Consider the following 12,344-nt stretch of genomic DNA (forward strand, 5'->3'; position numbering starts at 1 on the left):
CCTATGTAAAATGACGCCCATGGCAAAGTTTGAATGTGCGCCCCTTCTTAATAATTTATACCTTAGATATACCTAACTACTAATTTTAATTTTTGTCAAGCAATTTTTGCGCCCATGTCAGAGTGGCGCCCATGGCACAGGCCATGCCTGCCATACCCTAGATACGCCACTGCCATGGAGCATTGTTGCCACATCTGGGCTGGTGCATCTACCACTAGCCTCTCCATCTTAGATAGGGTCCAAAAAAGAGTTTTCAATCTAATAGGTCCCACTTTGTTAACTAAGCTTCAACCACTGTCCCATCGCCACAGTGTTGCATCTCTGTGCCCGTTTTACAAATATTTTCATGGAATGTGCTCTGATGAACTAGTTGCTCTTGTTGCCCCCTCGACATACATATCCCCGGCAAACCTGTTTAGCAACAAAACCTCACCCTTTCACTGTTGAAGTTCCTAAATGCCAGAAAGCTTTCTACTCTAGTAGTTTCTTCCCTCAAACAGCTAGACTTTGGAATTCCCTTCCTGCTACCTGCTTCCCTGACTGTACTGATATGCAGAAGTTTAAATGTAATGTAAACCAATATCTTGTTAATCTTTCCTAGGCATGGTTCTAAATAGTAGCCTCTTTACGTCCAAGTGGTGATATATGCCTTGTTTGGGATGAATGTGAGTAAAAAAAAAAAAAATACCGTCCACGTCAAATCGTTAAAGTTCTTCGGGCATTTAACACGCAGTGTCATGTCACTCCTATTAAAATCTATCAATAAAGAAACGAGTAATAATAAAAAAAATACAAAATAAGTTTTCTATTACTTGGATGACGGTTTTCATCTTTAGGAGTACAACCTTGGCGCTCGTTGGGAAGCTTGCATGTCTCAGTGACCAAGAGCTAAGCTGGCGGGAGATTCATCTCATGGTAGGGTCACCCATGCTGGACAGGTCGACGGGTAGAGGTCAGACTAAGAGCACTTCACCTACCTTCTGGGAAGGTTGGATGTGAAGCCAACACCGTCACTCCAAAAAAAGAACTTCTTGCTACAAAAGCATCCACAAAGACCCGACAGGCTCCGGTTCTGGGAGAGGAAAGTCTTGCACCTGCAGAAAGTATGACGTGTTAGGATCAAAGCCGAAAGGACGCTTCAGTGCTGAACCAAAGAACATCTGGAGAAGAGACTTGGAGGCGGATGCCAAGCAGACCGGCTACTCCTGGGGGTAGCTGGAGCGAATCGCTCAGGACCATGGATGCTGGTGGGCTGTTGTGGATGGCCTATGCCCCTCCAGGGGCTCAAAGCTGTGATGATGATGATGATTTTTTCATCTTGAGATCTTTGTTACATCATAAATATTGAAAAGAGAATTATCATAAAAAATTGGGGTTCAGCTGAACTATAGGTATGACGTTGTACACACGTTTACATGTAGATATCCAGGACCCACACGTTGTAGATTCAGTCGCAAAGAGACAAAAATAACTCCTGTTTCAGGTTTTAAGAAAAGATCATTATTCTTCACTCTCCTGCCACGTGTGACTTCTCGTTATGGCTGTGACGTCACCCACGTCACTAATGTGATTGACTTCTTTAACATGCTCATCACCTTTTCGTATCCTTTTTCTTTTTTACTTAGGATGATGTCATTTCGTACATGGCTCGGTATTTGCATGTAGCCGCCGTACACCCGTCTGTACTCTGTTACATAGTGTCCATTGTAATATTTCACCCATTTTGCATAATGTTTGGATTATTTAGATTATTCGCACTACTGATCTCATCTTGAGTATTATTCGAACAACGTTTCGGCTCATGTAACCACTAAATGCTGCTTTGTACTTCATCCATTGGTCCAGGCGCAGTTTTAAATGACACTCTGTAATGGCCCGGAAAGCTCACTATGAATAAGATGAACATGGGTATAAATTACAAAAAGTATTTTGTATTGAAATAAAACAGAATATACAAAGAGCAACAGGTTATTATGTCTTATGAATAAGGAGTTTCCTTTTTTTTACTAACTAGCCTCGGTGTCCGGCGTTGCCCGGGTGTTTGGAGGTGTGTGTTCGGCAAAAAAAAAAAAGTGGTAGTAGGCAGGCAGGCTCGAACCCATACTGCAAAAGAGGAAAAGAACATGAAAAAAAAATGTGACGTATTTGCTGCTGCGTCCATAGCCAAACTAGAAGTAGCGAAGGTTTAAATTAAGGCTAGTCAATTGAAAAGAGAGGATGACTTTTGAAAATATTGGCGAAAAAAGCGACCTGTCCCTGTAGAAAAGTACCCAGTTGAGGGTGAAGGAATTAATGCTTTTAACCAATTTTTTTATATTTGTCGTCCGAAGGGCACCTTCAAAATGGTACTGATCTCATGAAAATCTGTCGCCTCTGTCAAAAGTTTTCTGCAGACATACATACATACATACATACATACATGATGATTGCAACATCTTGTCAGACAAGTGCCACTCTCTCAGACACTTAAAGTCCATGAGCCCAAAAATGACTTCCATCGCCACAGGACCATTTTAATAGACAAATGACTGAGGGAGTATGTTGAGCAAAAAAAAAAAATTGGTAGTAGGCAGGCAGGCTCGAATCCATACTGTGAAGGAGGAAAAGAACGTGAAAAAAAAAACATGACGTCTTTGCTGTTGCGCCCATCGAACAACTGGAAGTGATGTAGGCTTAAATTAAAGCTAGTCAATCGAAAAGAGAGGATGACTTTCAAAAATATCAGCAAAAAAAGCAAACCCCTCCCAGTAGAAAAGTAGCCAGTTGAGAGTGAAGGAATTAATGTTATTAGACAATTTGTTTATATTTGTTGTCCGAAGGGTCGAGCTTCAAAACGATACCAATCTAATGAAAATCCGTCGCCTCTGTCGAAAGTTTTAGGCAGACAAACATACATACATACATACATATACACATTTAAACAGACAGGTGAGATTTATATTATAGATGATTCACCACTTATCAAGACCAAAATCTACTTGAGGATGAAGCAGGCTTACTAATGGTGCTAAAGAACAGTGTCGCTTGACCCCTTTTAGCGCAAAGGAAATTGGCGCACAAAGAAGTGGGTCAAGGAGAAGGAAACTAAATAAAAGATGTGTCTATTCGATTTGTGCGTTTAGTGATGAAATAGACATTTTCAAACTTAAATGTGACAAACATCATTTTTATAGGTCTCTTGCTTATCATGTCTTATGAATTCTTTTTTTTACTAATGGTTTACCACTTATCAAGGCCAAAAGCTACTTGAGGATAAAGCTTAATGATGACATGTTACAAGAAGATAGAAATGATTTCATGAACTCAATAATGATTGTTTACTGTTGTGGCCAAGAAGGGTCACTAAGAAAAACACGGACACGGATATAAGTTACGAAAAAGCATTTTGCATTGAAACAAAATAGAATATACAAGGAGCAACAGTCGTAGCACGTAGCGCCAAGATAGCGTACAACTAAATACACAGCCCACTGTATTTACCTCTTTCTCGACGCAAGAGGATGGGACACAAGGTCGGAAAGTGGGGAAATTGATCAGCACCGCTAGAAGAGTTTGTCTCTGCTTTATCGTTATTTTCATGGAAAGTGTTCGACTGAGCTTCAATCTATGGTCCCCCCTTGCCAAACTTTCACAAGAAACACTCGTCTAGTTGAAAACACTATCAATAATTTTCCCCACTCTTTATCTGTGCCTAAACCTAAACCTAGATTCCATGATCAAAGCTTCTTTCTTAGAACTGCACGCCTGTGGAATTGTCTTCCGTTTTCCTGCTTTCCAGCTGTCTATAATATGGTTGTCTTCAAGTCCAACGTGAACAAGTTTCTGATGAGCCGTTCCACTTAAGTTAACAAATTTACCCAACTTCCATTACTATTGATTACTATATTGTCCTTTTGACTACTCTACACTCTTTAACCCTTATCCTTGAGTGGCCGATCGGCCTTGATAAGTGGTGACACCTATGTAAAAAGAAAAAAAAAAAAACTCTGGCCCTGCAAAAATAAATCTGAGTAACCCCGTTGGCATTTCTTGGTGAGGGCGCCTCAGACAACAAGTGATAAACTTACTGAAAGCCAGAAGGTAATACTTGGGAGGGTGGATCTCCTAGGATTATGTAGAACATTTGTATCAGTCCACCAGCTAAAAGGCCCACCGAAATGGTCCACTTTTTGTCAGACTGATTATCAACGTTGGAACCTTGGCTTCTGTGTAAATTACGATCTGTATAAATAGACCGGGAGGAAGAGTTAATATCTTGCGTGTAGGTTAGTCCCCACAACACACACTTCGCCCTATTTGTATAATATTTGCCCAAATGTTGGATAAAATTACCTTGAGTACTTGTACGGAATTTGAACCAAATGTAACTCACCTTCCACTCGGCTTTGCTCGGAACATGATAACTGTAATCTGACATAAGATACTGATTAATGCATCCACGAAAGATTAATCTATTTTTGTTAAGTGGGAAAATTGGGCTATTATTGAATGAATATCGATTGAAAACACAGTTTATGACCGTTATCCTCCGAGATATTGTTTTTTTAAAAAGAGACTACCCTCACCCCCATAATATTTTTAAAAAATATTTTTACTTGTTTACTGTTGTTTTAAAAAAGATAAAATCGAATTTTCTAAGGTGTTCGTTCTCTACCTAACTGGATAAGTTTTAGGTGTTTTAACTTATTTTGAAGTGCTTATTCAGTTCAAAAAGAGACTACATCCCCATACTTTCTCCACATCTCAGTTCTCAGTCATCTCCATTGTCTTAAATTTCTTGCACACAAACTCGTTATCGTCTTTCAACCTATTAGCGATTTCAATCCTACCCAAAGCAGGCCAGAGGATTAGTTGGCCAAAACGTGGTGAGACAACAACTATGGAAGGCAGTAATTACTATGAATACAGTTACAAGACTTAACATTTCTATTTTACCATAGTTAACTATCTGAAGAAGGCCAGAGGATGAGTTGGTCGAAACGTGGTGTAACAATAACTATGAAGATGAGGATAACAGTCCGCAAAAGAATGAATGCACAAATTATGAAGCCTCATCTCAAAAGGATAATATATGTATATATATATATATATATATATATATATATATATATATGTGTGTGTGTGTGTGTATATATAATACTTCAGTATCTTCGCTGTTCAAATGTACTTTCTCTACATCTGAGTTCTCAGCCGACTCCATTGTCTTAAACTTCTGGCACACAAACTCATTATCGTCTTTCAATCTATTAGTAATTCCACTGTGAATACAATGCTTATAAGTTTTGTATAAAATTGAATTACGAAGTAAAGAAAACCCAAACCGGTGTTCCTTCATAAATGTCCCTTGTGAATGATCCCGTAACGGTGTTAAATGGTGGCGGGGAAAGGAGGAATTTATTAGAGGGAAAAGATTTTACCACTTTCATTGATTTTAACCAATTTTGGCAGTGAACTCTCAGCAGAAAAAATATAGAAATTTACGATTATCGAGGAAGTAGAGAGGTAATAGGCCTATAACACACCTCAGATATTGTGCTGCAGTTTGTGCATATTACATTTGCATGAGATGTCTTGATTTTTAATCCTATTAAGGTCAAAATCAGAGGGGAAAAATTAGTTCATTTTATGAATAAAACTTCAGTATCTTCGCTGTGCAAATGTACTTTCTCCACATCTGAGTTCTCATCCGACTCCATTGTCTTAAACTTCTTGCACACAAACTCGTTATCTTTTTTTTTTTTTTTTTTTTTTACAAGATGGTCTCCACTTATCAAGGCCCGGAAGCCACTCTGAGATAAGGGTTATTGCGTGTACAGTACGTTAATGTTGAGATTTGATAAATGTCTTACTCAAGGGGGCGGTTCATCAGGAATTTGTTTACGTTGGACTTGAAGACATCCAAGTTGTAGTCAGGTGGGAAACAGGCAGACGGAACAGAGTTCCACACGCGTGCACTTCTAAGAAAGAAGCTTTGTTCATGGAATCTACATTTTGATTTAGGCACAGATAAAGAGTGGGGAAAATTTGTGACAGTGGTTTCAGCTAGACGGGTGTTTTTCATGAAAGATCGCTGAGGGGGGACCAGGGATTGGAGCTCAGACGAGCACCTGCCATGGAAGTAACGATAAAACAAAGACAGGCTCGCACCGTTTCTCCTGTGGGAGAAAGGTTGCAGGGAAGAGAAGAGGGCATCCTCCACTAAGCCACGAAGCCTATTTTGTACTCTCTCAAGGCAGGATAAGCTGTTTTTAGCAGCTCCTGCCCAGATGTGGCAACAGTATTCCATCCTTGGACGTACTTGGCTTTTATATAGATAGAGAATTGCATCAGCAGTGAGATATCTTCTGGAGCGGTAGAAGGATCCTCCCATTTTTCTAGTGACCAACTATCTTTAAACTAACTGAGCAGGAGAATTTTCCTCTATCTAAGGTATTTCCAACACTATAGCCTCTAATTATCATGTTGGTCTTGGTAGCATTCATTCTCAGACCTTTACTTTCTATAGCATTCCTCCAAGTTTTTAACTCAACAAGCAGATCATTGTATGACAGTCAAATATCAAATTCAATATTTGGATTTTCAAACTTTGCTGTTATCACAAAGAAGCTCCGTTTTTTTTAAATATGAAAAATCATTTTTTTTTTCTAATTTTCAGTGATTTTAATAATAGTAAATTTTAGCGGCGATTATAAAGCTGATTTCGATCTCAGTAGTTCGAATTGAGTTGTCTCCTCCAATTTATTAAACATGACGGATCAAAACACAGTGTCCTGCCTCATCATAAGATTTGATTTTCTTAGTAAAAAAATAAATAAATAAAAACTGCTTCATCAAGTTACACAATTTTTGGAATATGACATTTTCAAACTGTAACAGGTATGTACATCATAAAGATTACGTTGAATTCTGGACACAACCCCATTTTTCAATTATAAGCAAAATTGCTAAAAAAAAAAAAAAGAAAATACTTTATCAATTTATATGATTTTTGGAATATGACATTTTCAAACTGTGATGGGTACGTACATCATAAAGATTTTTTGTATTTTTGTTTGTTAACTAGATTGAATTCTGGATTCAACCGTTTTTTTTTTTTATGCCGCTTTCTCATCATGCACACTTTTTGCTTCAGGTCCACAGATATTCAAATATTCCATTAAAGTTCTCCTTTACATCTACAAACATTACATTAATAAAGAAGTTGGGAACATAATTTTCCTTTCCTCACTTGACCATTTAAATATGTCATAGCATACCTTTCTTGTGGTCTCTTTGTCTTACTAGATTCCAGGACAAGAATCCATCTAGTCTGGTGGAGTATCCAGTTTCGTGGTTACTTAACATCACTTCAAGGTGTACTGTGCCTAGATTTGTATTACTGTACACATAGATTCGAAAAAGTTGTCAAAAAAACAAATATATAACAAATAAATGTTATCAAAGGCAAGATAAGTTACTTTTCTACCAAACTGGATATATGTTTGTGTTTTTATTTAATGTAACATGTTTATTCAACTCGAAAAACATATAGTGCTTATCGATGTATTGGAAAATTTCAAATGGCGCCCAACTCTCCCTTTAACACGGTAAGTTTGGGAAAATATATAATATATAAAACTATTATATAAATAATAAACTATTATATAAATAATAAACTAGACAAAATACTATTAAAAACCCACCGAATATATGTCAGCCTATGTCACGGTAACATATATTGAGCGAGTTTCTAACAGTATTTTGTCTAGTTTTTTTTTCTTTATAACACCTTTTCCCAAATTTACCGTGTTAAAAAGAGTGTCGGGCGCCATTTTGAATTTTCCAATACATCGGTAAACACTATATGTTTTTCGAGTTAAATAAACATGTTACATTAAATTAAAGCACTAAAAACATATCCAGTTTGGTAGAAAAGTAACTTATCTTTCCTTTGATAACATTTATTTGTTATATATTTGTTTTTTGACAACTTTTTCGAATCTATGTGTACAGTAATACAAACCCCTATGCCTTGTATAAGCCAGTGTGAGTTAGCCATACTGAAATGTTATTTGGGCTGCGAATACTATGTGATTTTGAATATTTGGTCAAGGTTTACTTGTAGAGAAACGTATCCTCATGCCAGGTTGTCGTGACAAACCCTTGTACCGAGAGATATGAGACACTCGAGGATAGTGTATGTGCGCACACACGTGGGCTGTCATCCGTCTAGTTGTTGTTGTTGTTGTTATAATTATTATTATTATTATTATTATTATTATTATTATTTTTATTATTATCATCATCGTCGTCATCATCATCATCATTGTTATTATTAGAAAAATAATTTCTAAAATAAGCAATGTAAGTTATATCCCCTATTTCTGCAATTTTATTTAACAAAAAAAAAATCGATGTCACTTTTCTGGACGCTTCTACACTATTAGGACAAAATTTTGTAGTCGATAAATGGAGCGTTCAGATAAAATAAAAAATAAAAACAATGATTTCTACCGATTTTTTTTTTTTTTCAATTCTAATAAATTACAATGGTAACTTCCAAATTATGCAGTCGAAATTACCTGAATATTTCTGAATTATTATTTAAGAAAAAAACTAATCGTGTTAGCAGATGAAAAATTGCCGCCATCTTGTTTAAATCAAAACGGAAAATTATCTCCCTTTTGAACTCTCCAGTGTCGTTCCGTTCATCAAATTCTATTTTTTATTTTCTTTAATAAATAATTTTCTACCTTACGATTTTCGTAATTTTTTATATAACCATCTTAAAAATATGAGGAATACGTAGATACCATCGTTTCCATATGAAATTCAAAATTACGATTTCCGAAATTTCGTCATAATAGTGAAGCGAAAGCGTCCCTTTCTTTTTGTACCAAACCGGTGTGTGTGTGTGTGTTCTTTTTACTAAGACATAGTTTCATTTAAATAAATAAATAAATTGTTTTCGCGGTAATGCCGGAAGTTACTTCACTTTAAATAATTTGGGTGACTGAAATGGGATCTAACTAATTGACTTTACCAGTCTCTAAATCCCTAATTGCCAGATTAAAAACTTCAAAATCACATTCGATAAGTCACGATGTAAACACGTGTCAGCCATTTCCCTTCATATTAATAATAAGCTAATAATAGCTAATTTGTTTAATGTTTACTTTATCGTGAGTTTTCGTAAGTAACTATAAAACCCTTAAACTCTCGATTCAGAAAAAATTTCTGTCCTGAGATTTAAATAGTTAAAGAGTTAAAAAAATTATGCCTCCTTTTTCCTTATAATCCAAAAGAAAACATGAGCGAAAAAAAAAATAGTCGCTTACGTTATTAATAAACTCGACTTCTTTCTCCTGCGTTGTATAACAACAGACATTTCACATTGGAAACTGATTAGAATGGTGGCAAAATAGTTTAGAATACGTGGAGATATAATTCGGAATTGATCCGAAAGGTGAAGGATTATCGAAATATTACCCAAATCGACTTGGCAAAAGTGACAAAATACAAGATCGTAAGCGGCTAAATTTTTTTCCAATATGGCGGCTTCCACGGTTGCCACGTCGAACACAAAATAATGGATCTCTTACGTCGACTTTGTACCAGCATCTCTGCACTCTAGGTATTTATTTAACAGCTTTTCTATATCTACCTTATCTTGCCTACACGATTAGAATGGTGTCTACTTTATACTTTTCCTAAGCTTTGCTAGAATTCTAAATCCGGCGATATTTTCTCAAACAAAAAAAAGGTATTATTTATATATTGTTTTACGAAAATAATACATTCCAAGGAAGATAAACTTGTAAATTAATGAAATGTTGTATTTTTTTAAAAGTTGGCTTTTCAAAACATATTTTCGTCTGTTTATTTTGATAAATATCATTAACTTATTTTTTTATTATGTATAAATGAAATTTAGAATAAACAAACACTTTTTATAGTCCGTAAGACAAAACTGTTTTTAATTGAAATTAATTTAGGCACTTTCTACACTATTAGGACGAAATTTTGTAGTCGATAAATGGAGTTTTCAGATAATAGAAAAAAAAACACTGGTTTCTTCTGATTTTTTTGTCAATTCTAATAAATTACAATAGTAGCTTCAAAATTATGCAGTCGAAATTACCTGAATCTTACTGAATTATTAAACAAACAAAAACAAACATCTTTAATCGTGTTAGCAGGTGAAAAATTGCGACCATCTTGTATAAATCGAAACAGAAAATAACCTCCCTTTTGAACTCTCTTGTGTCTTAGGATCGTTTTCATCAAATTCTATTTTTTATTCTCTTTAATAATTTTTTACCTTACCGATTTTCGTAATTTTTGGATATAATTAATCATCGGTATCCGTGCTGAAATAATAACATTATTATTTAAAAAGCCATTGTTAACATGGGGAGGGGAGGGTGTTTTGTACCTATTCTGTACTTTAACCTTACAATTGAATAAAAAAAAAACATGTCATAAAACTTTCATTAAACGTGGAAATACGATTTAAAAAATAGCGCGGATCACTCTCTGCGTTAGCACCTAATCATCTTTAAAATACGAGGAATACGTAGATACCATTGTTTACATGTGAAATTCAGTTTTACGATTTCCGAAATTTCGTCCCAATAGTGTAGAAGCAAGCGCCTTAATTTATTATCAAATATCTTACCTAAAACAAAGCAACATTCAGATATGAGATATTTATTTAATTTGAGGAGTTTGTCGTGATACCATTTTATACTTTTGATTGTTATGCAGAGATGGTATACTGCTAGCTTTTTATTAGTTTTTTAATTAATATTTTCAAGTTAAATTCAAATTTTTCTCGAAAGACAAATGGTGCTAATGCACTTAGTGATCCGCGCTATTTTTAAAATCGTAATTCCAAGTTTAATTAAAGTTTGTTTTTTTATTTAGTTGTAAGGTTAAAGTACAAAACACCCTCCCCATGTTAAGAATGGCTTTTTAAATAACGTTATTATTTCAGCACGGATCAATAAGTGCATGAGTGCCCAAAGAATACCCCTTGTATGGGGCAACTGCGCGTGTAATTGTGTGGCAAGGGTTGCGCAATTTCTAACCACACCTCTCCTGGTTCGGCACTACTTGAGTCGAGTGACAAGGAAAAGTCAATGCTGAGATAAGCGGAGAGAGCACATACAACACCTGGCAGTCATAAATAGTCACCCATCTGGTACTGACCAGACTCATCGTTGCTTAACTTCGGTGATCTGACGGGAACCGGTGGGCCGGTGGGGTGTGCCAACCGTGATTAGGCCGTTTTTTTTTTTTGTTTTTTTTTAAGGTTATGTTGTTTATTAAATTGTTAGGTGAAAGTGCAGAATTATAAAAGAACCGTCCCTTTCCCCATAATGGCTTCTAACTAACGTTATTTCAGCGCGGTACAATAAGTACCTCAATTTTTACGGTGTCTTGTTGGATAAAGGTATAGAATAGTTTTAAAAAATAGTTTCATTTTTTTTTTTTTTTTCAGCCGACCCGCACAAAGCTTTTATAAACACAGGGTGACGGAACTATTTTGATTCGTTTACTTAAAGATTGATCAAGTTTTTTTTTTTCTTTTTCATGGAACATTTAAATTTTACATTTTTTTTTTTCTTTTTTGCTTATCTTATGTTTGTTTGTTTTCCTGAAAAGGTGCTGAAATAATAGCGCTATTATTTAGAAATCTATTCTTAACATGGGGAAGGGAGGGTGTTTTGTAACTATTCTGTACTTTCATCTAACAATTTAACGTACTTGTGCATCTGTTTTGCCGTGCTGAAATATTATTTAGCGATCCATTCTTGACATGGAAAGGAGAGGGTGTTTTGTAAATATTCTGTACTTTTTTTCACCTAACAATTTAATAAACAAGATACCGTAAAACTTGAATTAAACTTGGAAATACCACACACACACACATATATATATATATATATATATATATATATATATATATATATTACCGTTTCTGCGTAAGCACCTATTTTTCGAATGAAAAAAATAAGTTCTAATGCAGAATCGACATCCAAAGAATGCGGTAAAACTATACAAACACCGTGACAGCGAATTAACCCTAACCCTAAACCCTAACCCTAACCCTAATCCTAACCCTAACGCTGTCACGGTGTTTGTATAATAATACCAAGAATGCCGATACGCACGGGGAGTCCCAATCCCGAGTCTTGACGTACGTACCTACTGGAATGCTCGGCGAACAAAACTTGGTGTTTTCTTTACGAGCGTACCCAGGTCCCAGCGTAGTATAAACACCCAAATCTTATGTTAAGAACGGCTTTCGAGGTCCGAAGGCTTTTAACGAGTTACGAAGTAACTATTGACAAACGATTAAG

The 12,344-nt window shown here is 35.7% G+C and overlaps 1 protein-coding gene across 1 annotated transcript in view; it reads left to right on the forward strand.

Annotated features, from left to right (window-relative positions):
- The first annotated feature begins 9,045 nt into the window (after positions 1-9,045).
- LOC145296933 (uncharacterized) overlaps positions 9,046-12,344 on the forward strand; it is a 160,385-nt gene continuing 157,086 nt past the window's right edge. The window contains exon 1 of the mRNA XM_080143137.1: positions 9,046-9,613. The gene's annotated coding sequence lies outside the window, so the exon portion shown is untranslated. The remainder of the gene's footprint in view (positions 9,614-12,344) is intronic.

Source organism: Euprymna scolopes, chromosome 17 (genome assembly GCF_053919585.1).
Source record: "Euprymna scolopes isolate OS-2025 chromosome 17, ASM5391958v1, whole genome shotgun sequence".
NCBI lineage: Eukaryota > Metazoa > Mollusca > Cephalopoda > Sepiida > Sepiolidae > Euprymna > Euprymna scolopes.